The 25,923-nt window shown below is 39.0% G+C and overlaps 1 protein-coding gene across 2 annotated transcripts in view; it reads right to left on the reverse strand.

Moving 5' to 3' along the window:
* The window catches only part of GPR45 (G protein-coupled receptor 45), a 362,520-nt gene that overhangs the window by 64,050 nt on the left and 272,547 nt on the right, over positions 1–25,923 (reverse strand). The window contains exon 2 of one of the 2 annotated variants that reach the window (XM_044071000.1): positions 82–199. The exons of the other annotated variant lie outside the window; for it this stretch is intronic. The gene's annotated coding sequence lies outside the window, so the exon portion shown is untranslated. The remainder of the gene's footprint in view (positions 1–81; positions 200–25,923) is intronic. 2 annotated transcript variants of the gene reach the window in all.

A 25,923-nucleotide genomic window follows, 5' to 3' on the forward strand; every position in this document is an offset into this window, starting at 1 on the left:
TAATACTTCAGAAATCATTATAAAGGCCAGGCGCCTACACAAAAGGATGATGTTGAAACTTTTTTTACTGAAGATATTTACCTGGGTAACTTCACTGGACACAAGTGTCCTTTTTGAGGGATGACCTGGAACCATTGTCTGGTTAAGTGACTTGCTTGGAGTCGCACATAAGGCAAATGGAGATGGAAAGAATCAAACCCTGCACCATGGATATAGGAAACAGCTCATTAAAAGTTCAGAACATTAATCTTCCACATTAACTACCAGAAAATACTTTATATCACTGACCCAATCAATTATTGAATACAGCGCTACATTCCATAGCCTTTCAAACCTTTTCATGTGACCTATGGCTGAAGGAAGGATCTTAAGCGTATTTTATAGTCTCCATAAAACGGAGGTGGTTGTTACTCAACTTTAGGAGTTATGCTACTAAATTTACTTGGTGCTAATAGCTATGGCAGATGGAAAACTGAAGTGCTTGGAATGGAATCGGAGCTACGGGAACAAGATTTTTTGTGGTCAGCAAATGTCAAGCAGCATGGGCACTTAGCAGATATATACAGTACAAGTTGATATATATATATATATATATATATATATATATATATATATATAGATTCACTTTATAATCTCAAAATAGTGAAATATCGAATTTCAGTATCACAAGACTTGTGTCTTTCGGCTTTTCCCGGTTAGGGGTCGCCACAGCGTTACTCCGGTCCGCTAATGATTGGCAGTAGATTTTTACGTGCCGAGTTGCCGGCCCTGATGCACAACCTTCAACGAACTTACGCCCATTCATACATGTCTCCACACAGAAGACGCTCTAGCTGAGAATCGAACAGGACAACATCTTACTGTGAGGCGACAATGCTATTGCAGCACCACCAAAACAGTCAGTATCACAAGATTATAGGGTAGGTTTATTTATTTGTACTGTTGTGTTTGTGTGTGTTTTGTTTGTTTGTTGTAATGTGAAGAGGTCGGTGTATGTCTTGTGTTGTGTATGGTGTGTTTATGTTCGCTGTTTTGACTTTCGCAGTTTTGGGGTTTCAGTGTTTTGCTTTTTTGGCTTTATAGTCTCAGTATCACCTCCCAAATCCCAAAGACATGCAGCAGGTGGATTGGACACTCTAACTTGGCCCTAGGTGTGAGTGTGTGCGTCTTCTGTGGAAGGTTGGGCGCTGGGCTGGCAACTTGACACTGTAAAACTCCAGTGCCAATCATGAGCGGACAGATGATCCGCTGTGGTGACCCTTAACTGGGAAAATCCGAAAGAAGAAGATTATTTATATTTATCCACATGTTCTTGTCTTTATATTTTGTGCATGTGGTTTTTAAACAGAGTTTTTCTGACTAAGGGCAAAATGTAACCATAATAATTGATTGCTGAGTGCTGAATTAACTTTGAGTGGTAGGATTGCTTGTTCTAGTAATGAATTAAAGTATTTAAGTGCTGTTGCTGTTTGAATGAACTGTCTGATGAAGCAATGGTTACCACTGTGAAAGCGCTCACCATTTTGTATTAAAAAAGATTTTATTTTGTCGTGGTTCAGCTTCTTTATTCCAGCTACCTTCCTACTGGGCACCTGTGTTTCAACATTTTCTTAAAATAATGTTGAAAAGTACATCTTGATACTAGGCTGCATCATTCAAATTTCTTAAAGTGCAGTAGGCTGCAAGACTGACAGTTAAATCTATGAAATTTACAAGCATAGAAACTTCATAAGAAATCACGGCTGACTAAATTGCTAGGTTTTATCTGTAACAGTTTACATAAGCTTTGCGATAGGAATGAAGGTCATTTTTTTTTTCTTCTCTCTAATGATTGATGCTTAAGGAGGATGTAATAAATTCAGTGATATGTGGGAAGGGCAGAAAAGAGATGAGTGAAATTAGGGACCGATATCTGCATGGAAGGAAACATTTATTACACATTACAGCATTTGTTATTTGATCCATACCCCATTATTCATCGTAATTCTTTAGGTTTAGGCTCTAAATCTGAAAAATAAAGTTTTCTGTGTTTTCTACTGACATATTTTGTAAAACTGTTTTTGTCCAGTAATAAAATAATACTTTATAAACTGTTGCTACAATCAACCAGATGGTATTATGATCACAATTTTAATGTGTATTGCCAGTATAAATCAATCTTACTGAGCAACTGTGTATACAACAATTCTGCTTAAGTGGACACAGTGCTCTTGTAAAAGCAACTCCTGATAATTAGAATGATTTCAAATAGTTTTTTGAAGTTACTGATAAGTATGAAGAAACTGTATTAAATAACATATTTGCCTAAAATGCATTAATTTCATCACACACAGCACTGTTGCCTATTAACTTTTAATGTCCAATGCAGGGGCGGCTCGTGCTATAGGACTGCGGGACAGCAGCCCCTCCACCTGTAAAATGGGTCCCCCACCTGTAAAAATCATTTAAATAAATTCCCCATTCCCCGAACATATTAAAATAAAAAATTCTCAGACTCCGCACATGCGTGCTTAGTTCCTGACTGCTGTGTTAGGCAGACCAGAACTCCAAGCACGCATGTTCAGGCATTCCGAGCTCCAGACTGCTCTGTTATGCAGTCCGAATAGGAAAGGCAAGAAACTCCACCCTTCCAGCCCAGAGGTCTGTGCGGTGACAACCTCACCCATAGGCTGGACCAACAGCAGGAGGCTGCACCCTCCTCACATCTCGCAGGAGACCCAACGGCATGCACAGGTTATGGAGGATGTGTGTGTGTGTGTGTGTGTGTGTGTGTGTGTGTGTGTGTGTGTGTGTGTGTCCGTGTCCCTGTAGCTTCATGGTGGTGGGTAGAGAATAAGGCTTGAACCCTGTACCTTGGGCCCAAGTGACAAGAGTCTGAATTCCCTACCCACCACCATTTGTACAACATTTGCAGATTTTTGCCTCATATTTGTTCTGTTACTCATAAAATCTGTGGTTTCTGTATTTTTGTTACTTTACTTAACACAGCTAGCAGTGCAGTAGTAGCAGTGTTGCCTGACAGCTACGGGTTGTCTGGTTTGATTCTTGGCTGGGGTGCCTTCTGTGTGGAGTCTGCATGTCCTCCCCGTGTTTGTGTGGGTTTGCTCTGATGTCCTCAGTGGGTATTTGTCCCCATTTTTTGGACTGTATTTCTCCATTATTGGCTTCGTCCAGGATTTTTGTGCCAAGATTGAGAGCTATGGTGATAACTGAACTGACTTAATATGTTTGGGGGCTGTATTTCCCCATTATTGGCTTTGTTCAGGTGTTTTGTGCTAAAATGTTGACAGCTATGGTGAGAACTGAATTCACTACATGGTAGCCATTTAAGTTTCAGTCTTCCTTTCTTTCATAAAAATAGATGATTTGGCATAGTGGTATGGTGCTCTGGCTGTTTTGCACAGGGTCCTGGGTTCAATACTTGGCAGTGAAATGTATGGTGGTAACACAGCATTTTATTCTAGCAACTTTCCAACATTATACAAGCAATGTTTAAAATGTGTCCCTGGTTTTTGGGCTTTTGTCTCTCCCCCCCCCCCCCCAATAAATGTTGGCTTTTTCCAGATTTCTTGTGCTGCAAAATTCAGAGATACAGCTGGGTGTCGAGTAGATTTTACAAGGAGCTGGGAGCTGGAAGCTGAGAGCTGAAGGGGAACAAATGTTTAGCGCTGCGTATGCCGAGTCTGCTACATTGTAAATAGCACAACAGGTAGTGTACTATTTAGTGTACTTGCTTTAGATTGCAGAAGGCTGTGTGTTCTACTCCCACAGTAGGTAGCTCCATTGCTGATCCTGTACTCTGTTGTAAGGAATGGATGCTGCAGTCCTCTTTGGCAAAGATACCTAGTAACTATGAACCTGTTATCAGTTTGCCATCCATTCCCTATTGTGATAGTACTAGCATCATCATTTTTTTAATGCAACATAGGCAATTTATTTCTCAAGGGCAACAGACACTTTATTTGTAGATGAAACAATGACATATAAAGTTGTGTGCTAGCAGTAACCTCTTCATTAGTTAACAGATTTCTTTAATGTGGAATTATTTAGATGACTTTTACTTCTTCAGAGATCGTGCATATTTACTGATACTGGTAGACTGTAGAATTTTGAGTAGACTTTTATGATGGAAATGTTCTGAATTGGGCAGTTTTGTCATTATTGGTGCATGCATTGTTTCATTGTTTACTGGAAAAATGTTCAAAACAATAAATTTAAAATGCCCTCTTAACTGTACTGTATTGTACAATGAATATAATTTAATACAGTCAGGAAGGTGTATCAAAGAGCATGTATGTGTTTTGTGTTCAAGGGGCCTATGATTTGAAAACAGCCCAAAATTATTCTTTATCTGCCACTGGCAAAATGTATTTTCTTTGAATGTGGGTTTCAATGCTGTTTCAATGAATGTGAGTTTCAAGGGCAGAGACGTTTTAATGCTAAGTCTATTTTCATTGTGAGACTGCATTGCTTTGTTTAGCAGATATCTATTAGGGTTTATGCTGTAAAAATATAAAATAAAACTTTCAAATGAAATCTATATCATCGCAGAAGTAAAGCAGTATGCACATTACAGTGTTTATGGCAAATGGGGCGAAATAACCAAGGAATGGGACAGTGGAATGGCTGCAGGGGGGAACGCTCCATTCGACCATGATTTTGTGAGGGGGGGCAGCAAACTCAGACATCCCTGGCTGAATTATACCTCTCAACTGTCCAGAATTTTGCAGAATGAATAGATTTTTGCTTCTTATTTTTGATTTGTTCCTCATAAAATTTTTGGTTTTCTGCCTAATCATTTAGGAATGAAGTCACTAAGTAATGGCAGACATCCGAGTTTCAAATTTCATACCCTTTAAAAAATCATACTAATGCAAGACCTACTACTATTCTATTATCTTTCTAAGTTTATAAGAGCAATATTTAAAAATTGTCTTTATTTTTGGGCCTGTGCCCACTTCTCTGTATGGCTTTGTCCAGATTTCTTGCTCTGAGGTATGAGTGTCAGAGCCATCACCGTCAGCCAGAGACATTACAAACTGTGACCTACTTGTTGCACTCCACTCCCCATTGTAGTGGCTCTGGATGTGTCCAAGCAAGACAAGGAGCAGTTATGCAGTGTAAGTGTGCAGAGTATTCCCCCCCATTCAAGGTAGACCACAAGAATGACTGTGACTTTTCATCTGTCCTTGATTTTGCAGAATGTTCTGGTTTTCTGTCATATTTTTATACTGTTGATTTATGCTTCTTATTATTCAGAAAATGCATGCTGTTGCAGTGCCCTGTTGCTCTGTATTAAAGTAGCAATGCTTTAATGACCATCAGGTAAGCTTGTCGGAGATTGTAAGATGCAAGTAAGCTTTAATAAGCATACTGTTAAAGAATTACCAACATTGAAAGCCTTTTCATTGTTGCCATGCAGACAATATTTGCATAACTAGATAACGTATAAGCCTTAGGTATTGAAATGCATATGACAATATTTGTAATAAAGGACAGGATTACAGTATTTTCAGAAGCTCATTACATTTGTTGGAGACTTGCAGTTATCTTTGCAGGCTTTACCTGTAAACTAAACAGAATGTCAATCTATCATGTGGAGTCCATAACTTGTGCAGTAATCTTTTAAGCAATTTATCTTGAGCTTGTTTCTTGTTCACTGTTCATTTTTTACTTTGATCATGTGTTCTCCATGAAACAAGTAGATAGTTGTCAGGCAGAAGGTTTTTTTGGATAAGAAACATTTTTACAAGTGGGGGTATCACAGAGATTGCTACTTTCAGCATGTTACTTGCTAATTTTATAAAGCTGAATATAAATTATAATTAGAACTGCAGTGCAAGGAGAAGTGGTTTGAGTTGAGTGCTGCTTGTTTTTTTTATACTTGATTTTGACTGGCATTCCAGTAATGTATTTAAAAAGCAATTTATTTTTTTCATGCCTCACAACCTTTGTGTTTCCATCTAGATATTAAGTAAGTTGTCACGTAGCCAATGCGTTGAAATATTTTTTTTCTTCTACACTTCATTTTGTCTTGATTGGACTCTCATAATAATGGTTTGGCACCCAGGGCAGCGTATTTAATTAAAGTTCCAGTTGTTGTGGTTTTGAGTATAGCTCCACCCCTTTCTAGTTGGTCACACCCCTTCCCATTGGCCCCACCAATTCAGCCGTCTCCTGCAGCCCCCCCTTTAATTTGAAGTCACCAGCCGCCACTGGTCCAATGCAGTTATCAACTGTTGGGTAGAAGTCTATGATTTCTTTTAATCACTTTATTAAAATACTGAAAAGGTGGACTGATTCAACCAAAATGCTTCTTCCAGCTGCAGAATTTTAAAGTGCAAATTTAAGAAAAACAATACATTGAACAAGGATTATTAAATAACCGAGAAAGAGAAGGTAGAATGCTGACATAAATGTTCAATGTGCTTTATGGAATTATAAACTGTGGAAACCTTTTTTGAAGGTAGTACAGAATAAACACATTTGTAGAATGGACATATCTTTTAACATTAAGCTGCTTTCATTCTGCATTTCTTCAGCAGAAATAGATGAAACAACAGAGGTAAAATTATAGATACTGCAGCTTGCATCATCTGGTAAATTAGCACTTACAAAAGCTTGAAAATGTGTCATTCCAATACTTAGCAATGCAAAAATTAAATTATAGGTTTAGTGGAAGGTGTATGATGGACTATAAACTGGGTAATAATCTAGAGAAATTCTGAGGGATCTAGGGAAGATGGTGATAGGACAAGAGGCAATATAGGTTGATGGAGTGAAATTGGTGAACTAAGATGAAATTACAAACTTGATTGATAATTCAAATAAAGGTTACTAGTAACAGTGATGTCACCATGAAAAAAATATTATCTACTAAATTTACAGAACACATTGAAAATGAACAACACAATTTAATGCAAACAAATCATGCAATACTGTATTCGATCAATGAAAAAAATGCAAGCTCAGTATGTGTGACTGAGATTGTACTTTGATAAATGTTTTAATTAAAATAAGAAACTGTCGGATGAATTCCAAATCTATTTATCTTGTTGCATGATGGAATGGGGTTAATAAAAACTTGTAGAAAATCCCTGAATGACAAGGTTGTAGACTGCATACTCTGCTCATGTTGCAGGACCAAAGTAGGAGTCACATACAGCAAACCTGTTATTTGCTTATTAGACTGGCTTATTCTGATTTATTAAAATTAAATACATTTTACACATCTGATAGTAGGCAGTTTTACAACAGCCTGAAATAGCACTGCAATATATTTAATGAGAGTGATCTGGGGTGTAATGATTTTTCAAGGAGGGGTAGCAATCCCTACAACCCTGATGTGAGGGCTAATCTACCATACCCCTCAGTCTGTAAATAGACTATTTCTGAAGCTCTACTTGATCAAAAAACGGTATATTGAAGGGTGTTTTTAAAATAAACTGCCACCCAGAAAAGCTGGGATGGTAGTAGCATTCTTTATCAGTAAGCGTGGCCTTAGTATGCTACAGTTCAATATGACCAAGTACAAACATGAAGTAAATAAGTGTATGAATATGCAGAGGAATCTATTTAATTAACCAGCTAAATTTAACCAGTTCCCTTCTTGATTCATTCTGACTCTTCAGGACCACTGCTTTGCCTGCTATCTGTGCCCAACAGTCTTCAGATTTTCATATTTCCATACCGGATCGGTCGAGGCCCGGGTTAACAATGACCACCACCAGTACTGTTAGCCAACAGGGTGCTGGCAGAAATTGGGCTACTGTTGGCCGAAGGAGAAGAGGAGGGGGAAGGCATGCCCGAAGGCAGGAAGAGAGGAGGATGGTTAGGAGTGTTGTAGTGAGGGTAGGAACTTTGAATGTTGGCAATATGACTGGTATGGGGAGAGAGCTAGCTGATATGATGGGGAGAAGGACGGCTGATATATTGTGCGTGCAAGAGACCAGATGGAAGGGAAGTAAGGCTAGGTGTATAGGAGGCAGGCTCAAATTGTTCTATCATGGTGTGGATGGCAGGAGAAATGGGGTAGGGGTTATCCTAAAGGAACAGTATGCCAAGAGTGTTTTGGAGGTGAAGAGTGTGTCTGATACAGTGATGTTTATGAAGCTCGAAATTGATGGTGTAATGATGAATGTTGTTAGTGCATATGCTCCACAAGTTGGGTGTACGATGGATGAGAAAGAAAAATTTTGGAGCGAGTTGGATGAAGTGGTGGTGAGTGTACCCAAGGGTGAGAGACTAGCGATTGGAGTGGACTTCAATGGGCATGTTAGTGAAGTGAACAGAGGGGATGAGGAAGTGATGGGTAGGTATGGTATTCAGGAGAGGAATGCAGAAGGTCAGATGATTGTGGATTTTGCGAAAAGGATGGACATGGCTGTGGTGAATATGTATTTTAAGAAGAGGGAGGAGCATAGGGTGACGTACAAGAGTGGAAGAAGATGCACACAGGTGGATTATATCCTATGTAAGAGGGCCAGTCTGAAGGAGACTGGAGACTGTAAAGTGTTGACAGGGGAAAGTGTAGTTAAGCAGCAAGGAATGGCGGTCTGTAGGATGATGTTGGTGATCAAGAAGAGGAGGAGGAGGAGTGTGAAAGCAGTGCCAAGGATTGAATGGTGGAAGTTAAAAAAGGGTGATTGTGAGGTGGAGTTCAGGGAAGAGTTAAGACAGGCACTGGGAGGCAGTAAAGAGTTACCGAATAACTGGGTAACTACAGCAGAACTAGTAAGGGAGACTGCTAGAAAGGTGCTTGGTGTGGCATCTGGACAGAGGAAGGAGAAGGAGGACAAGGAGACCTGGTGGTGGAATGAGGAAGTACAGGAGAGTATACAGAGGAAGAGGCTGGTGAAGAAGTGGGATTGTCAAAGAGATGAAGAAAGTAGAAATGAGTATAAGGAGATGAGGCGCATGGCAAAGAGATAGGTGGCAAAGGCTAAGGATAAGGCGTATGGAGAATTGTATGAGAGATTGGACACTAAAGAGGGAGAAAAGGACCTGTACCGATTGGCTAGACAGCGGGATAGAGCTGGGAAAGATGTGCAGCAGGTAAGGGCGATAAAGGATAGTGACGGAAACGTACTCACAAGTGAGGAGAGTGTGTTGAGTAGATGGAAAGAGTACTTTGAGGGGCTGATGAATGAAGAGAATGAGAGAGAGAGAAGGTTGGATGATGTGGGGATAGTGAATCAGGAAGTGAAACAGATTAGCAAGGAGGAAGTAAGCACAGCTATGAAGAGGATGAAGAATGGAAAGGCTGTTGGCCCAGATGACATATCAGTGGAAGCATGGAGGTGCTTAGGAGAAATGGCAGTGGAATTTTTAACTAGATTGTTTAATGATATTTTGGAAAGTCAGAGGATGCCTGAGGAGTGGAGAAAAAGTGTTTTGGTACCTATCTTTAAGAATAAGGGTGATGTGCAGAGCTGCAGTAACTACAGAGGGATAAAATTGATCAGTCACAGCTTGAAGTTATGGGAAAGAGTAGTGGAAGCTAGGTTAAGAAGGAAGGTGATGATTAGTGATCAGCAGTATGGTTTCATGCCAGGAAAGAGCACTACAGATGCAGTGTTTGCTCTGAGAGTGTTGTTGGAGAAATACAGAGAAGGTCAGAAGGAGTTGCATTTTGTCTTTGAGGACTTAGAGAAAGCATATGACAGGGTGCCTAGAGAGGAGTTGTGGTACTGTATGAGGAAGTCGAGAGTGGCAGAGAAGTATGTAAGAGTGGTACAGGATATGTACGAGGGTAGTGTGACAGTGGTGAGGACTGCGATGGGAGTGACAGATACATTTAAGGTGGAGGTGGGATTACATCAAGGATCAGCTCTGAGCTCTTTCTTATTTGCAGTGGTGATGGACAGGTTGACAGATGAGATTAGACAGGAGGCCCCGTGGACTATGATGTTTGCAGATGACATTGTGATCTGTAGTGAGAGTAAGGACCAGGTTGAGGAGACCCTGGAGAGGTGGAGATATGTTCTAGAGAGGAGAGGAATGAAGGTCAGCAGGGCTAAGATAGAATATATGTGTGTAAATGAGAGGGAGGGTAGAGGAATGGTGAGGATGCAGGGAGTAGAGTTGGCAAAGGTGGATGAGTTTAAGTACTTGGGATCAGCAGTTCAGAGTAATGGTGCATGTGGAAGAGAGGTGAAGAAGAGAGTACAGGTAGGGTGGAATGGGTGGAGAAGAGTGTCAGGAATGATTTGTGACAGACAGGTACCAGTAAGAGTGAAAGGGAAGGTCTACAAGAGGGTAGTGAGACCAGCTATGTTATATGGGTTGGAGACAGTGGCATTGACAAAAAGGCAGGAGTCAGAGATGGATGTGGCAGAGTTAAAGATGTTAAGATTCACACTGGGTGTGACTAGGATGGACAGGATTAGGAATCAGTATATTAGAGGGTCAGCTCAGGTTGGATAGTTTGGAGACAAAGCAAGGGAGGCGAGATTGCATTGGTTTGGACATGTGCTGAGGATGGATGCTGGGTATATTGGGAAAAAGATGCTAAGGATGGAGCTGCCAGGTAAGAGGAAAAAACAGGAAGGCCTAAGATAAGGTTTATGGATGTGGTGAGACAGGACATGCAGGCTGTTGGTGTGACAGAGCAAGATGCAGAGGACAGGAAGAAATGGAAACAGATGATCCGTTGTGGCGACCCCTAACGGGAACAGCCGAAAGATGATGATGAGTCTTCAGATTTGCAAATGGCAATTTATCTGAGCTAAATAATAATTTAAAATGCTAAAGTAATTTAATGATGGGCAATCAAAGAGAGATAGTCAGGGAAGAAACATCAGAATAGCAAGTAGTTGCCAATGATGTGACCATAAGGCTGAAATAACAGGAGAAGGAACCCAGACACCCAGAAGCTCACTGTTTAAATACAGGCAGTAATAAGACAGATGAAGTTTAAACTCTAATTAAAAAGCACAGAAGCACCATCAGTGGTGATAGTGCACATCCAAAGCCTAATTTGCATTAAGTCCTCATATGACTATTAGCTTTAAAAGATGTCCAGGCTCAGTGAGTGACCAGAATGCAGAGAGTTGAGGACTTGCTTATCAAGGTCATCCTTATTTTGGATGATCTTTATGCAGTATACCCAATGAAGATCTCATATAAGAAAGTAATATTCCTGCCCAGAGAGATTTCAGCTGTATCCAACTATCCAGCAAATATACACGGGCTGTATATTTAGTACCTGTTCCTTTTGATAGGCTGTGCAGCCCAGTCAGTCTTGCTGCTCAAAAGGTATATTTTTCTTCCCTTCATTTTAAGGAAGCAGCACACTTTTTGTGGATAAAGTTTCTAAAATCTATTTCTCTCAAAATGCATCCAAGATACATTTAGGTTATTCATATAAGGAATGTCCTGACTTCTAATGGTATGCGTTTAACTAACTTGACTTTGTGAAGATCATGGATGTGGGTTCATCTTTCCATCAAAATTATGGCATACTGGATCATGGGCCATCAAAGCTGATTAAATCTTTACCAATTCTCTTCATCCAGTGATGTACAAATTATTCAATCTTCCTGATAAGGACTTTTCCAAAACAAGCCTTGTTAAAAACACTAATTTTCCTCAGAATCAGAAAAGTCTACCTAATTACTGCCCGTTTCTAACCTTTCTTTTGTAAGCAAGGCTTTAGAGAAGTTGTTTAACACTGTATATGTTCCTAACAGATATCCCATAATCTTCTACATCTTTGTCAGTCTAGTTTTGGATGAAGGTGAAGCACTGAGATTGTCCTTAGATGTGTTCTTACTGACCTCCACACAGCACAGACTTGGTGATTATATTTATTACCTGTTCCCTTTGATCACTCAGTGTCCTTCCTAAGGCCTACTCATTCTGGGTCCTGCCTACCTATCAGACCTTATAATTTCACAGTTAGTTTCTCCACTTAAAATCTAGGAGCCCATGGGTGAGCCTAGCCCAATTTACAAATTATCCCAGAGCACTGTTTGATTAAATGATTTATTCAGAATTGCACAGAAGGAAAACAGAAGCTGAAGGAATAAAATCCAAGGCTACTAGAAGCAGTTTGTTAATAACTCATAACCTTACTCCTCTGTTTTCACCCCTGCATAGTGCCAAGGCTGCTGACTTCATAAGTAGCTGCTAGTTGTTAAGCTGCATCCTGAGACTTCTAATGAACTATCAGCTGTCTACTTATCTGTAGTACTGTGTATACAAGCTACCTTCCTTGACACAGGAATGCAGTTCTGAGGACTTTTTCTGAAGGTCCCATAAAAAAGACTCTTTGTAAACTTACTCAGAGACTATTCATAATCACTTTCAGCTATTTATTGCATTTTTGAATATTTTTTGATCTTTGAACTGTCAGCTCACTCTGCGTCTGTGTTTTATACTGTAATGTGATCATTTAAATGTTCTTCACCCTTTATAAGTACTTAATAGTGCCCGCCTCCCAAATTAAGTAGGGCTGTACATTTTGACACTGGTATAAATTTGTGTCTGTCATTCCAGTCATCAAAGGCATTAAAACCCAGACAGAGTAGTAGCTTGCATGACCGGTAGTGGTAACTTGTTCATAGGCTGGGAATACACTGAATTAGGAAACTACCCCTCCAGTCAGTGTTGTTTATTTGTTGTTGCAAATTGAGGTCCCCAATATAGGAGCTACTCTTTTAATGAAGAAATAAGAGGTCAGATAGGATTCAGTCTTTCATGGTTTGGAAAGTGAGACACGGGTCACCTCTGAGCAGCCAGCAGGCTACTTTGTATAAGGAGAGTTCTGCCTTTTAAGTTTTTATTTTGCTAAAAATCACTGGGGTCTTTCCAGTTGAACAATATGCTTGAATTTTACATACCAAAAAGGGCACTGTATCTGATGATGAGTCTAACAGGGGAAGAGTACAACGGTTCTTTGAAACAGGAAGATGTTCCTTTGGAAATTAACTTGGCTGGATAGAAAGTTTTCTACACTATTGTGGAAACATGATGTACAAATTATATGGAGTTCTCCACACAAGTACTGTATCTGAAGAGGAGTACTATTTCTAACAGGAGGTTGAAATAGCTTTCTTTCTAAATGCTACAATGCTGTACTTTTTTTTTTGCATTTAGCTTGGGACAATGTTCAGCACATCAGGCATATGCATATTCCAGCCCTTGCCGAATCTGTTAAGTACAAGTGGATGACTGGGTACTCAGCTTGAAGTCATCAACAAACTTACTGAATCATACTTTAGGGATACTGGCTTGGATGTCTGTATAATAACTGCCAAACAGTAGACGTCCCAGTACTGCTCCCTCTGGTACCCATCTAATTTAAGTTTTATGTTCAGAGACGGCACCAGCAACTTTCAAAACTTGAGATATGTTTCATTTCCACTTTGCAATCCAGTAGACAATGTAGATGCTTAGATTAAGTTTGTCTGATTTTTTGACAATACCAGCATGGTGGGTAGTATCTTAGCCAGGTCAAGATAAGACTGGAAACAGAGTGACCAAGGTGCACAGCTTCTGTAAACTTCTCAGAGAAATTTACTAGGTTCATGAGAAAGGACCTTCCCTTCACAAAACCAAAAAGAGGGGATCTAGATGAGTTAAATGGCTTACATGTGCATACATGAGTTTGCTGTGTGGACTATCTCAAAACCTTCTACAGATTGCTACGTGATAATCGCTGCCTAGCCCACAAGGCTTCCTTTGAACTCACAGTAATGGATTTGTTGCACATCAGCAAAACAAATAGCATCAGAAATACCCATTCTAAATACCTAAACCTCACCTGTGACAAACAGGACATATTAGAAGGTCAGGTATGAGTCTCAAAGATTACCCCTTCCTTATAACAGGCTTCCCCACCCATGTGAAGCAAAGCTCATCCTAACCCTACTGAAACATAACTTGGAAATCACAATTTCATTCCTGGTTTTGCATCTATGTCCCTAATGGATAGGGGTAGCCTGTGAATGCTTGATGTATACAAGGCTATATCATAATAATAAAATTCCTTGGCATATTGACCCATTATTTATTTATTTTATTTATTGAAATTTGTTTACTGGGAAAGTCCCACTGAATCAGAAAAGCCCATTTTCAGCAGAAGCCCAGGGTGAAAAGCTCCATACATCGGAGAAAAAAATATTTTCAAAAATACATTACATAAAACTAGTTGAAAATTATACATTTCAAAAATAACCAACAATATTTTAAGACAAAGATATAATAACAGCATGTTGCTAAAAGAACAATAAGAAAAAGCAAAGTAAAACACTATATGCAGTTCTGGAGATTGTCCTTTTGGCAATTCACAGTAGTAATAATAAAAAGTCATGTGTTTAGTTTAATTTTAATGATAAAAAGGAGACAGAGTGGTTAGCATGTATTAGTATAAATGGGGAGGAGGTGATAGAAAAGTGGTAGAGAGGGTAGGATAGCCAGGCGAAGATGAGCAAGTGGTGATGGGTATTGAATCTGTGCAGACAGAGGTGGGGAAAAGTAGACAAGCGTGATGTTCAACCAGGAGTATAGCATGAGCAGAGCCATGAGTTTGATAGGTGGTCTTTCAGAAAATACTTGAAGGACAGATGGTAAGTTACAGTTATAATAGCCCTGGAATAAAATTTCATTTTTTGGCAACAATGTAGGAGTAAAGGCCATTTCCAATTGCTTTTTGAGGTTTATAGATGATAAGAAGTTGTTTATCATTAAAACAAGGGGGTCTGTTTAGGTAATAGGAAGGAGGAATAGAGCTGAGTGCATACAGGCATGGAGTTTATAAATGATGTTGCAGGTAGTAGCTAGTTGTATAAAGTACAGGTAGTGGGTTAGTTCAAGCCAGTTTAAACTTTTAAGGGGCTTGCAGTGATGTGTATAGGTTTGTTTATAGGCAGTAAATTTAGCAACTTTATTGTAGCATATTTCATGTTTTGTTTTAACAGATACCTGCAAGTCGGTAAGGGCAGGGGCACCATATAAGAGGAAAGGGAGTGGTTGCTAGGGTGGTTTTAGCAGAGTTAGTAAGAAAGTTTTTATGTCTATAAAGCATGTCAAGTTTCTGGTGATTTTTTTTTTTTTTATATATTATTTTGAAAGTGGAATTCAAATCTGAGGTTGCCATCAATTGCCACACCAAGCAGGTTTGTATGGGATACAATTTGTATCTGTATTATTAAGTGAGAAGACTTTGAAGCTGGATTTTTCTGTCAGATGTGCTTTGGGGAGGAATAGGAGTAGTTTCATTTTTTTGGGGAGGTTGAGTAATAATTGGGCATTGTCAAGCCAGTTTTCAGCAGAGGTGAAGGTTTTTTGTGTCATTTCAAGATGTGCAAGAGTTCACATGAGCATATTAGTGTCAAATCATAAGCATGCTATATGAGAGATGCCTGCCTAGAAGAGTACAGAGGTCATTAATGAAAATGATAAAGAGAAGTGGACCAACAATTGAGCCCTGGGGTACATATGTAGTAACAGGGAGGTAAGGAGAGAAAGTATGTTGCCATCTAAAAGGCAGCCTTTAAACCACTGAAACACAACAATGTGGGTAGATGGGATAAAGTCAGCAATAAATTTGTCTGAGAATACATTGGCTGTATCCTTGGGAATGGAATATGTGATATTATTATGGATGAGCTCAGTGCATTGTTGAACATTCCTCCATAATTTCCCATCATAACTGAAGAAAGATTTATAGTTTTCTTTGGTATCCATAGAGGCTGTAAGTTTGTACTCTGATTTATATTTTCTAATAGTGCTCTTAAGTTCCTTGCTCCTTATTTCAGTGTGGTCTTGGTGTAAGGGGTGGGAAAGTTTTACAACTCATTGTCCTTTTTTATATGGTTTATTAATCCAGGAGTTCCACCGGACAGCTTTGTTCCATAATTTATAACTTTTTCTATGCAGCTCTTTATATGCTGGTAAAAAATGAAGGCAGACATGGCAGCCCTCTCATTTGGGTCTATTTATGAGGGATTGTTGGAAATTGTGTGTAGGTCTTCTACAAGTTGAAATAGGTTTGCCCTGGAGAAGTCCCTAAAGATGTTTTAATTTGTCGTTGGGGTGGTGCAATTAAGCCTGGCAGAGGAGGCAACTGATCTGTGGTCAGATTTAACCACAGGATCATAGGAAATATAAAACAAGTGAGTCTAATGGTTATTTATGCCTTGCCAGTACCTACTCTCAAGCCTTGCCACCCTTTTCAAGGAGAGGTAAACCAATCAAGATGGGGTGAATTAATGGATACCCATCCAGTCATCCAATTGATGGAAGATATTCTGTTTCTCTGCTTGATTTGTACTGGAAGTCTATTCCGGTGGTAGAAAAGGCATTGTGCAACAAATCCCTCTCTCCACCATGTTTTATTTACTTGCAAAAGTAGGTTTAGATCTCTGGGGCTGTTTAATTTATGGAGATATAAGAGATCTTGGACTCGTGGATCCTTTATGGCATGGAAGACAAGGCACAGATCACCCAACAGGAGTCTACAGGAGAGGGAATAGAGTGAGCGTGACCCATGTCTTTTCTGGTAGCTTAGGGGTTTTAAGCTCATCTTTTTAGTTAGAATCCCTTGGGGGTCTTTCCAATTGTTTAATATGTCTAGTGAGGTACATCCCAAAGAGTGCATTTTATTCTACGACTGGCCTAATCAATGCCAAATTTCAGGGGACAATTACATCTTTACATCTTGATGAGGTTTCTTTCTTGATAAACTGCTCTAAGTAGAAGAGTTTCTTAACCACTACCACAGCATGATGATTAGAATTATTAGCTCATGTTCTGAAGTCTCTAACTACATTTGAATTTTGAATGAGGATGTTGTTTACGCCACTAGGTGATGGGAGGGGTTGTTTACTGACTCTGACAATATTGCACTTTTTGGATTGAATTTCATCACTATGCATTAACCGTAAGCTCATGCTGGAGGGCCTGGGCATCAGAAGAGATTTGAAGATGACACCCAGCTTACAGTCATCCATAAACCTCATTAAACAGAGATCTAGGTTTGTGATCTGGAGATTAAAAAAACAGATGCCAAACAGAAGTCCCAGTGCTGAGCCTTAAAGAACAATGCTGATCACCTTCATACTCTCAGAGGAGCACATACTACCAAGCATTGTGTGGGTTCTATATCTTAGCCAATCAGGCATCTAATTGAAGCATATATAACTTATTGATTATGATAGCATGACTAATGGTGTCAAATGCCTTGGCCAGGTCATGGTATGCAGTGTATACAGCATGACTTCTGTCAACATCCTGTGTTATCTTTTCAAATAAGTTCATCAGATTCATTAGACAGGATGGGTCTATAGCAGATCATTGAACTGTGATAAATCCGAATACCAAAACATCAAACCGCAAACTCCGAAAACTCAATACTACAAAAAACGTAACTCCGAAAAGCAATGGCCGGCCACCTTCACACCCGTACAATACCGTAACAACAAAGTAACACTTTACACTATTACTAATGTGGGGGCTTTGCCCCACACACCCCCTACTTAAATATACCAACTCCGAGATTGCACCACAGTGGAGACTTCATGCATATGCATGCTTGGGCCAACTATAACCATTTGGAGTTTTGAACTTCGTAGTTTTGAGTTTTCGGAGTTATTCCATTTCGGAGTTTGTGGTTCAATGTTTTGGTGTTCGGACTTATTACACTTCGATATTATGATATAAACCCGACAGGATCTACTCTTGGCAAACAAAACTGCTGCCAAATGAGCCTGATAAGATTTCATTATTAATCAGGTCTGTTATGATATACTCCATGGTTTTGCAGATGACACGACAAATGTATGGGAATATAATTTTTGTGTTAAATGGTGGGGCCACCCTTGTGAAGTTACATCATAACTGCTGTGTGCCAAACCTTGGGGACACAGTCAGTGGTTAGGCTCAGGCTGAATAATTTAAGCAGTGATTAACAGTGATGCCTGTTTAGTGCTGTTTATTAGGCAGCGGGTATATCATCAGGACCACAGAGGATGCATTTTTAGTCCTGGAACGCACCTTCATTATATGTTTTTTAGTTATGATGGGGAGGATCAGAGATCTTCAGGGATAACTGTGATTTGGATAACTCTCTCAGGAATGAAGTTTGTACTGAATTTGTTTGTCAGTAAACTGGAAATTTCCACCAAGAATGAAGATATGCATGGTGGGGTACAGGATGGGACTAGGTTGGTAAGGACCAGGTCAAGGGTATCACAGCCTCCAAAGGGTAGTTTTCAAATTTACTCCAGTATATGGGTATTAACAAAGTCTAGGAAATGATAAGCATATCCATGTTTGGAGGTGTAAGTGTGACAGTCAATGCTTGATCAATTGACATATCCTAGCAAGAAGGTATTTGGTTTGATGCCTAGTCCCTCAATGGTATTAAGGCAATTTCCATGATCTTTGGAGACACTGATGCAGACCTGTAGCTATCAATTAATTAATAGATGGATTTGTTAACAGTGATTTGGATCTCCAGGAACTCCAACTTAGTTTTGTGGCTAATTTAATGTGGGTAATACAAGGTGAGGTGATATTTCTGACAAATACAGATATTCCCCCACAGTTACCCCAGGGTCTGAAGACATTACAGGCCCTAAACCCTAGTACAGAGTGAGTGCTGTCACTGCACTGAATCTAGTTCTCAGCAACTTCACAGATATAAATATGTTTCAATTACAAGAGGGTGTCAAGTTCTGGTATCTTTCTGTTTAGACTCCAAGCAATGAGTAGTGCCACTGCGATGGTGCCTGAATCTGGGTTTGAGTGTGTAGGAATATATGTTTGGGAGACTCTTCCTAAAAAAGGCAATATAAGGACAGCAAAGGTTTTAGCCAGTATGTAGAAGCCCTCATACGAGAGGTGTAAGCCATTCCTTTTGACAAAGTAAGTATTTTCTACCATCTCATTCCAGGTTGACATGTTTGGTATTTGGTCTGATGAAGTCTAGTGATTGACACCTGATGAATGCGCTAACCTTATGTTAAATAAAAACTTTTTGTTGACTTACTTCTACTGGTTCCAGTTTTGTGTGCGCATTTTGGATTTACTGGTTTGGTTTCCGAGGATTATGTTTGGTATTCCCTTTGAATGACAACAACTACTTAACCAATTGTTAAAGCCAATTATTTTGTCCTGGCATCTAGGCATCATTCTTGGTGAATGCAAGATACTAAAGAATAGTGTCTTTCCTACATCTAACACATGCAAAGTATTAAGTTCCATTATTTCTCTCAAAATATCTCTCTGGGTGGAGCACCTCAGGTTATTCCCTCCCAAACTGACCACCAGTAGGTTGTAGTCATACTTGTCTGGTTTAATGGACTTTAGGTTCCTTGTAACATTATGGATCCCAGCACCGGACAAGCAGCCACCAGTCACCCTGTTTTTTTTTCTTACAGCCACCCTGGTCTTATCCATTGAGTGTGAGTGTGGAATCTGTATGCTTAATGACAGTCGCATATGACTAAGATAGTTCCCTGTGTGGTAGCAGACTCAGTGATTCTTACAGGTTTAGGTCTGCCTGGTAAGTTCTGGGAGATCTGTGTGGAGCTGCAGTATGTGGGACTGGAGAGGGAGTAGGTATTGCCTGATGTGCTAAAGGCTGAGATCTTTTAAAGTATGCTCTACGTGGCTTTAGAAATTTTTTCTTTACAGCCACAGAATAAATAATAAGCTTACTGGTGGGTTGTGACTAATGTGGTATCATTGACGTATAATGCTTAGCAATAGTGAACTGATGCAAGAAGTTTATTTCCATGTTTGTTAAACACTTACATGCCTTGGAGTTTAATCTATCCATTGTTAAAAGCAATGAACAGTTGGTAAGCATAACACAGCTGCTGCTGCTTCATTCATTTGAATGCAATCAAACATCTGAGGTGTATACAGTCATGAAAGTGGCTACAATTGCTGGGCATGTGTATGTGTTTTTGTGTATATGTGTCTAAGTCTTTGTATCTGTGCACAGACACATACACACACACGTGTGTGTGCATGCGTGTGTGTATGTATATATGTTTGAATGTCTGTATATGTGTGGAAGACTATCTCACTACCTTTGCATTTGCCTGTGTGTGTGTTTGGGTATACTAACTTTTGTTGATACACCCATAGATTGACATTTCAAATGTCAGCTGCACAGTGTCAACCTGCTACCGTGCATGCTCTGAAAAACAGTCTTGGTGCATGCATAGATTAAACTAAAAGTAATTTTTTTTTCAGGGGGCAAGGTCCACTATACCCCACATGTGTGTGGGGACTGTGCCTCCCATAACCCCTGCAAATTATATATACTAACTCTGAAATTGTAAAATATTGGTGAAAGGACATTCTTGCAGACCTGTTGACCATCTAGCCAGTCAACCAAATGCGCTAATGTGTTTGACCAAACAGATGTCGACCAAAGATGGTTTAGACCGAAGGAAGTCCACTTATTTATACAAAATACACACATATATATATATATATATATATATATATATATATATATATATATATATACACACACACATAGAGAAAGAGAGACATACATATATATATATATATATATATATATATATGTGCGACTGTGAATGAATGTGCGTGTGTGCATACAGACATTAAATACTTACAAAATGCATATTTTGGATGTAGAATACTTCATCAAATAATTACACATTCTACAGCAACTTTGATACATTAATAAGAGAAACTTTTTTCATCAAAAAGGTATATATATATATATATATATATATATATATATATATATATATATATATATATATCTATAATGAAACAATACAAAACAGTTTAACAGTTTTCCTATTTTCTAAGTGCAGTAATGCCCTGCAGGGTGGATGGTACAGGGAAGTGATGGACTATCCAGGAGTGGGGAGGCCTGATGCTGCAGTTTATTTTTCCCTGTAATGCTCACCCTTAGGGGCATTATCATTAGCATAAAGCAAGATGCTTGTTTTAAGTTCTACCTGCAAATGCCATGTTTTTTTTTACTTGTTAATTAATTATTTCCACATCTAAGATACATTAAAGAATCTTAAATTCCAAACTGTTGCTGCTTCTTATATTATCTTTATTGAAAAAAATAAACAAGACATAAACTGTAGTCTGTCTTCTGGCATTTATGTTTTAAGAAGTAGCTTACATACCTACCTGGCACAATAACAAGCCATGGCAAACCGACAGAACTGCAGAATATAAGATGTGTATTTACAAATCTGCCAGATTTCGGAATGCATAAATGTTTCAGCACAAACAACAACCTGTGATAGCCACTGAGTTTAAAATGTACCTCTGAGTTCTACTGAAAAACAATAACATAACCAACCCGTAGTGCTTAGCCACCTTTAAGTATCAACGATTCATTTATTAATGGCATACATTTTTAAATATATTTTTATGACATACTTAACCTTTCTGAATTTAAAGTCCTAGAATACTCCCTCTGCATCACTTTCAAAATTTTATTAACATAGTAAAGCTATGTTTTCTGATTGATTGCTAGTTAGAAACTAATCTGTGCCCCACAAAATAACACATCTGCTCACATGTATTTAGAACTGTCTTATCTGGCTGCTTTAGCTAATCTTCAAAATGTCAATGTTTGATTCAGTTACTGCAGATATTCTGTGAGAGGTACACATACCTCTCAACCTCGTAGAGCAAGAAATCTGGACAAAGCCCGACAAAATGGGTGGACAAAGGCCCAAAAATAGGGATGTTTTTTAAACATTCCTCTTATACACAAACAGTTGATAAAGTTTGTTTTAACATACATTTTCTGAAGGATTTTAAGTCTGAAATTCAAATGTATCTCATTATCTACTGACTTAAATTCTCAGATCATCCCAGAAATTTGCCAGAAAACCGCAGACTTTATGAGGGACGTACCAAAAATATGAGCCAAAAATCTGGACAGTTGAGAGGTATGGAGGTACATGCTCTGAAGTGGCTCACACAGCCATTTCTGTCAGAATGTACCTCATATTGCATTTAATTCAGTCAATCATTTTTTTAAACAGCTTTATTGAATTATCACTTGTAACATAGAACCAAACAGTAGGTAGCTGGACCGAAGTGCTACACGGTCTTGAGACGCCTATAAATCTTCACAACTGGTAACACAACAACTTAAGCTGAAAGTCCGATAATTGCTGTAAAATATTTAATGAAATATCAAAACACACCAACGATACAACTCCAGTTAAGCGCTTTCACCCGCACATATACGGGCTTCATCCGAACTGAAGAATAATACTAAAACATTCATTACTTAAAAACTTTTTGGCGCCAAAAAACAAGGATATCATTTAAAGGTACATACACATGCCTAACAAAAATTCTAATATTTCTAATATAACGTGCACAACATATGTAATGAATTAAAACTTGAATTCTCTTACAATACTCAACTATGCATTTTGAGCAGTGGTTTAATAGAAATAAAATCATTTAATCCTGGGGGTGTAGTGGCATCTGTTAATATCTGCCACCCCATTTCTTTATACAACAAAGATGTCTTAAAATCTCCACCCCTAGGATTTAATTTAATACTATCTATTATAGCAAATTTGAAGGTGTGGTTGTCACCATTTTTTTGCATGTGTCTAAACAAAGCATTTTTTTCATCCTTCTTCCTAATGCAGTACAAGTGATCATAAATCTGTTTGCTAAACTGCTGATCTGTCTTACCTATATAGTAAGCCTTACATGAACAGCAGTTAACTATATACACTATACCCTTTGATTTACAATTCCCTTGTTATTTTAACCTTTAAGAGTACTTATGTGTATTTGGTGACTAATCTGGCCACTCCTGATGCTTTGCTGTTTCGTCAACATTACCATTTGTATTAATATTAATTTCACTCAGTATAATTGGGTACCCTTGCAAGAGCCTTAGGTAGCTGGCTTTGTAGTGCCTGGTGGCAGTGATAGCTACCTTATAGTCTGGGCAGAAGGAAGCATACCTAGTAAACCTGTTACAGCCTTTTTCAGGTGTGTGTGTGTGTGCGTGTGTGTGTGTGTGTGTGTGTGTGTGTGTAAATCAAATCTCAAAGTGTGTGTCTGTCAGCTACTTGGAGCAGGGACATGAAGCACTGGTTTCACAGAGAGAGTGGTGGAGGACTTGGCTTGGGCACTCGGCCGAGAACTTAACTCTGAAGCTATGCCAGTGGGGAGTCTTACTAGGGACGTGGAGGGAGACAGAGAAATCCAGACCCCGGGCTGACTGTGTTCCCTGTGGGCTCTTAAGGGAAACTGTGTTTGATGCAGAGAGGTCTGCATCTGAAAATACTGAGTATATCCATTTTTGTTCCAAGTGGACATCCCTCTCCAGTGTCAGTGGTAAGGATTTAGGCTCCTTGATTACTGGCCCAGAGTGGGGACGTCACTCATTTATATAAATGAAAACAAACTACACTGACACAATCCTAGTTGCAAGCATTTTTCATCACAAACCATACTGACATACTCCCAGGTGCAAACATTATACATCACTTATAATCTACCCAATCATTTTCAGGCAAATATTACATAGCTCATTGAAGTCCTGCATTCTTTTAAACCTCATTCCTCCCATGTATGTATTGTTCCCATAATTACTAGAAAATGGAAATAAAAATCTTAATTCAGTCAATTTTGGACATTTAGCTGGCTTCTAATGCTTGCTCTAAAGCTGTTTACTGTCTGCAGGATTGCATGTGGATACATGCTTTGCTATACACACAGTTGTACTGTAGCATTTTTATGTTCAGGTTTCTCATTGGCTTTCAGAGTCTATTTGATGCTACAGCTGCATGTGTATATGTAGTTTTTTTTTGTTCATATTACATTTACAAATGTTGAGATCATCATAAGTTTTCGCTGCCAAAGGAGTCAGTTGGCCAATGTGGTGAACTTTGCCTTTTCTCCATCGTAGTGCGATCTTGGAGTTGGCATATTTAGCTGGGGGGGGGGGGAGCCCCCTCTTGGGTTGGTTTTATTTGCTTTGATTTATTTTTTAAGTTTTTTTGGCCGATTGTTTACTTAGCAAGGAAAAATTTACGACGATCTGGATGTTCGTGAATATAAACTTTCGTCATTTCCGTGTCAGCATTTTGCACCTCAGCGTTATGGCAAGTTGTTGTTTTAACATCCATCCATTTATATATATATATATATATATATATATATATATATATATATATATACACACACACACACACACACACATAATCATATCATATCTAATGTATGCAATATATACGAGTCTCTCTAAGTTTGTTGAATGATACTTTTGTTGACATCTCTAATCGACAGAAGTTATCTACACAGACTGACAATCCCCAGGTAAGGGAAGATCCTTCTCCGCAGGAAATGTGTAATCTCAGAATAAGAATATATACTTAGGAGGTGTGGGGTTTGACCATCTGCAAAAACAATGCTTTCTTTCTTTCTTTCTTATTTTTTAAAGTTTTGCATGCGTCATGCTTAATTCTTGGCACGTGTAGTAGCATGAGGACATGCATAATGTCAATCAATCTGCTTTGACATATGCATGTTGGCATAAGTTGTATTCTACTTTTTATTTATTCATTTAACATTTGTTCACCGGGAAAGTTGATCTGGGTCAGGAACCTATTTTCAGCAGAGGCCCTAGGAGAAAAGCTCCAAATGATACATGAAAGTTAAGACATTATACATAAACAAGACAATAGTAAGTATTAAAACATACATTATAAAGTAATGAATACTAAATAAGTACAAAGAGGTAGATACAATAATAATAAAATGTGTACTAGATACGCAATACTAAATAAAAGTAATGTGGTAGATTGCAAATTTTTTTTATCAGGCAGCATTAAGATAAAGAGTGAGGGTCAGGCAGAGGGTCAGAATATTAGAAACAAGCATATATTTAAAAGAATTGTGAAGTACAATGGGAATAGTTAAGGGTGTAGAGATGCATAAAGTTTCTTAGTTTGATATGGCAATGTAAGCAGATCCATACACACACACACACACACACACACACACATATATTTTGTGTGTATGCATGTGCTACAGCCTGAAGCCGAGGGCTGTTGGTGCTGATGACAACAGGCCTAGTCTGAGGAGGAGAAGAGTGTTCAGGTCCAGGCTGATGTTTCATATACTACGACATGAAGACTGCAGAGCATTTCAGGGTGGACAGGGACACTTTACAAGAACTCTGTGAGCTCTGCCGCCCTCAACTCAGACCCAGAGTCAACTGAGGTGAACCCATCCGAGTGGAAACTAAGGTATGTGTAACCCTTAGAATATTAGCTACTGGAGACATCGATTCATAGGTTCATAGGTGTGTACTAGGCTAATGGCCTTACAGCCTTTACAAGCCTAGCCCACAGGATTACCTTGACCTTAGTTTCCAGTGCCTCTGTCGAGTAGAGCCACTGGAGTGATCTCCGGGGTGAATTTTCTATTTCCCATCCACTCATCAAAATTTCTCTTGAAGAGGGCCAGTGAGGTGCTCTGTTTGACATGTATGGGAAGTCTATTCCATAGCATGGGCAGTCTCTGGGTTATGAACCTGTCCCACCAGCATGTTCTGATGATTGTGATAATGAGGTTGAGGTATCTGGAGCGTGTTGTGTGGAGGGATTGGGATTTCTTTAGATGTAGCATTTCTAACAGAGCTGGGTCAGACATGGCTTTGTAAGTCAAGCAGAGATCACCTTTAAGTAGGCGATATGTGGCAGAGAATAGTTGAAGTTTTTTGAACCTGTCCATATAGGACAAGTGTTTAAGGCCTAGGATCCTCTTTGTAAGGTATTTTGTGACCTCTCGTGTTGTTGCAGGTGTCTAGTGAGGTACATGCCAAATGGGGCACTGTACTCGATGCAAACAAAAAGTAAAAAACAAGTACAAAACCAACAAGGCTAGGCAAAAATCTCTATTTATTTAACAAAGTAAAAAGTAATG

This window comes from Protopterus annectens, chromosome 5.part0 (assembly GCF_019279795.1).
Source record: "Protopterus annectens isolate FY-2018-M chromosome 5.part0, PAN1.0, whole genome shotgun sequence".
NCBI lineage: Eukaryota > Metazoa > Chordata > Ceratodontiformes > Protopteridae > Protopterus > Protopterus annectens.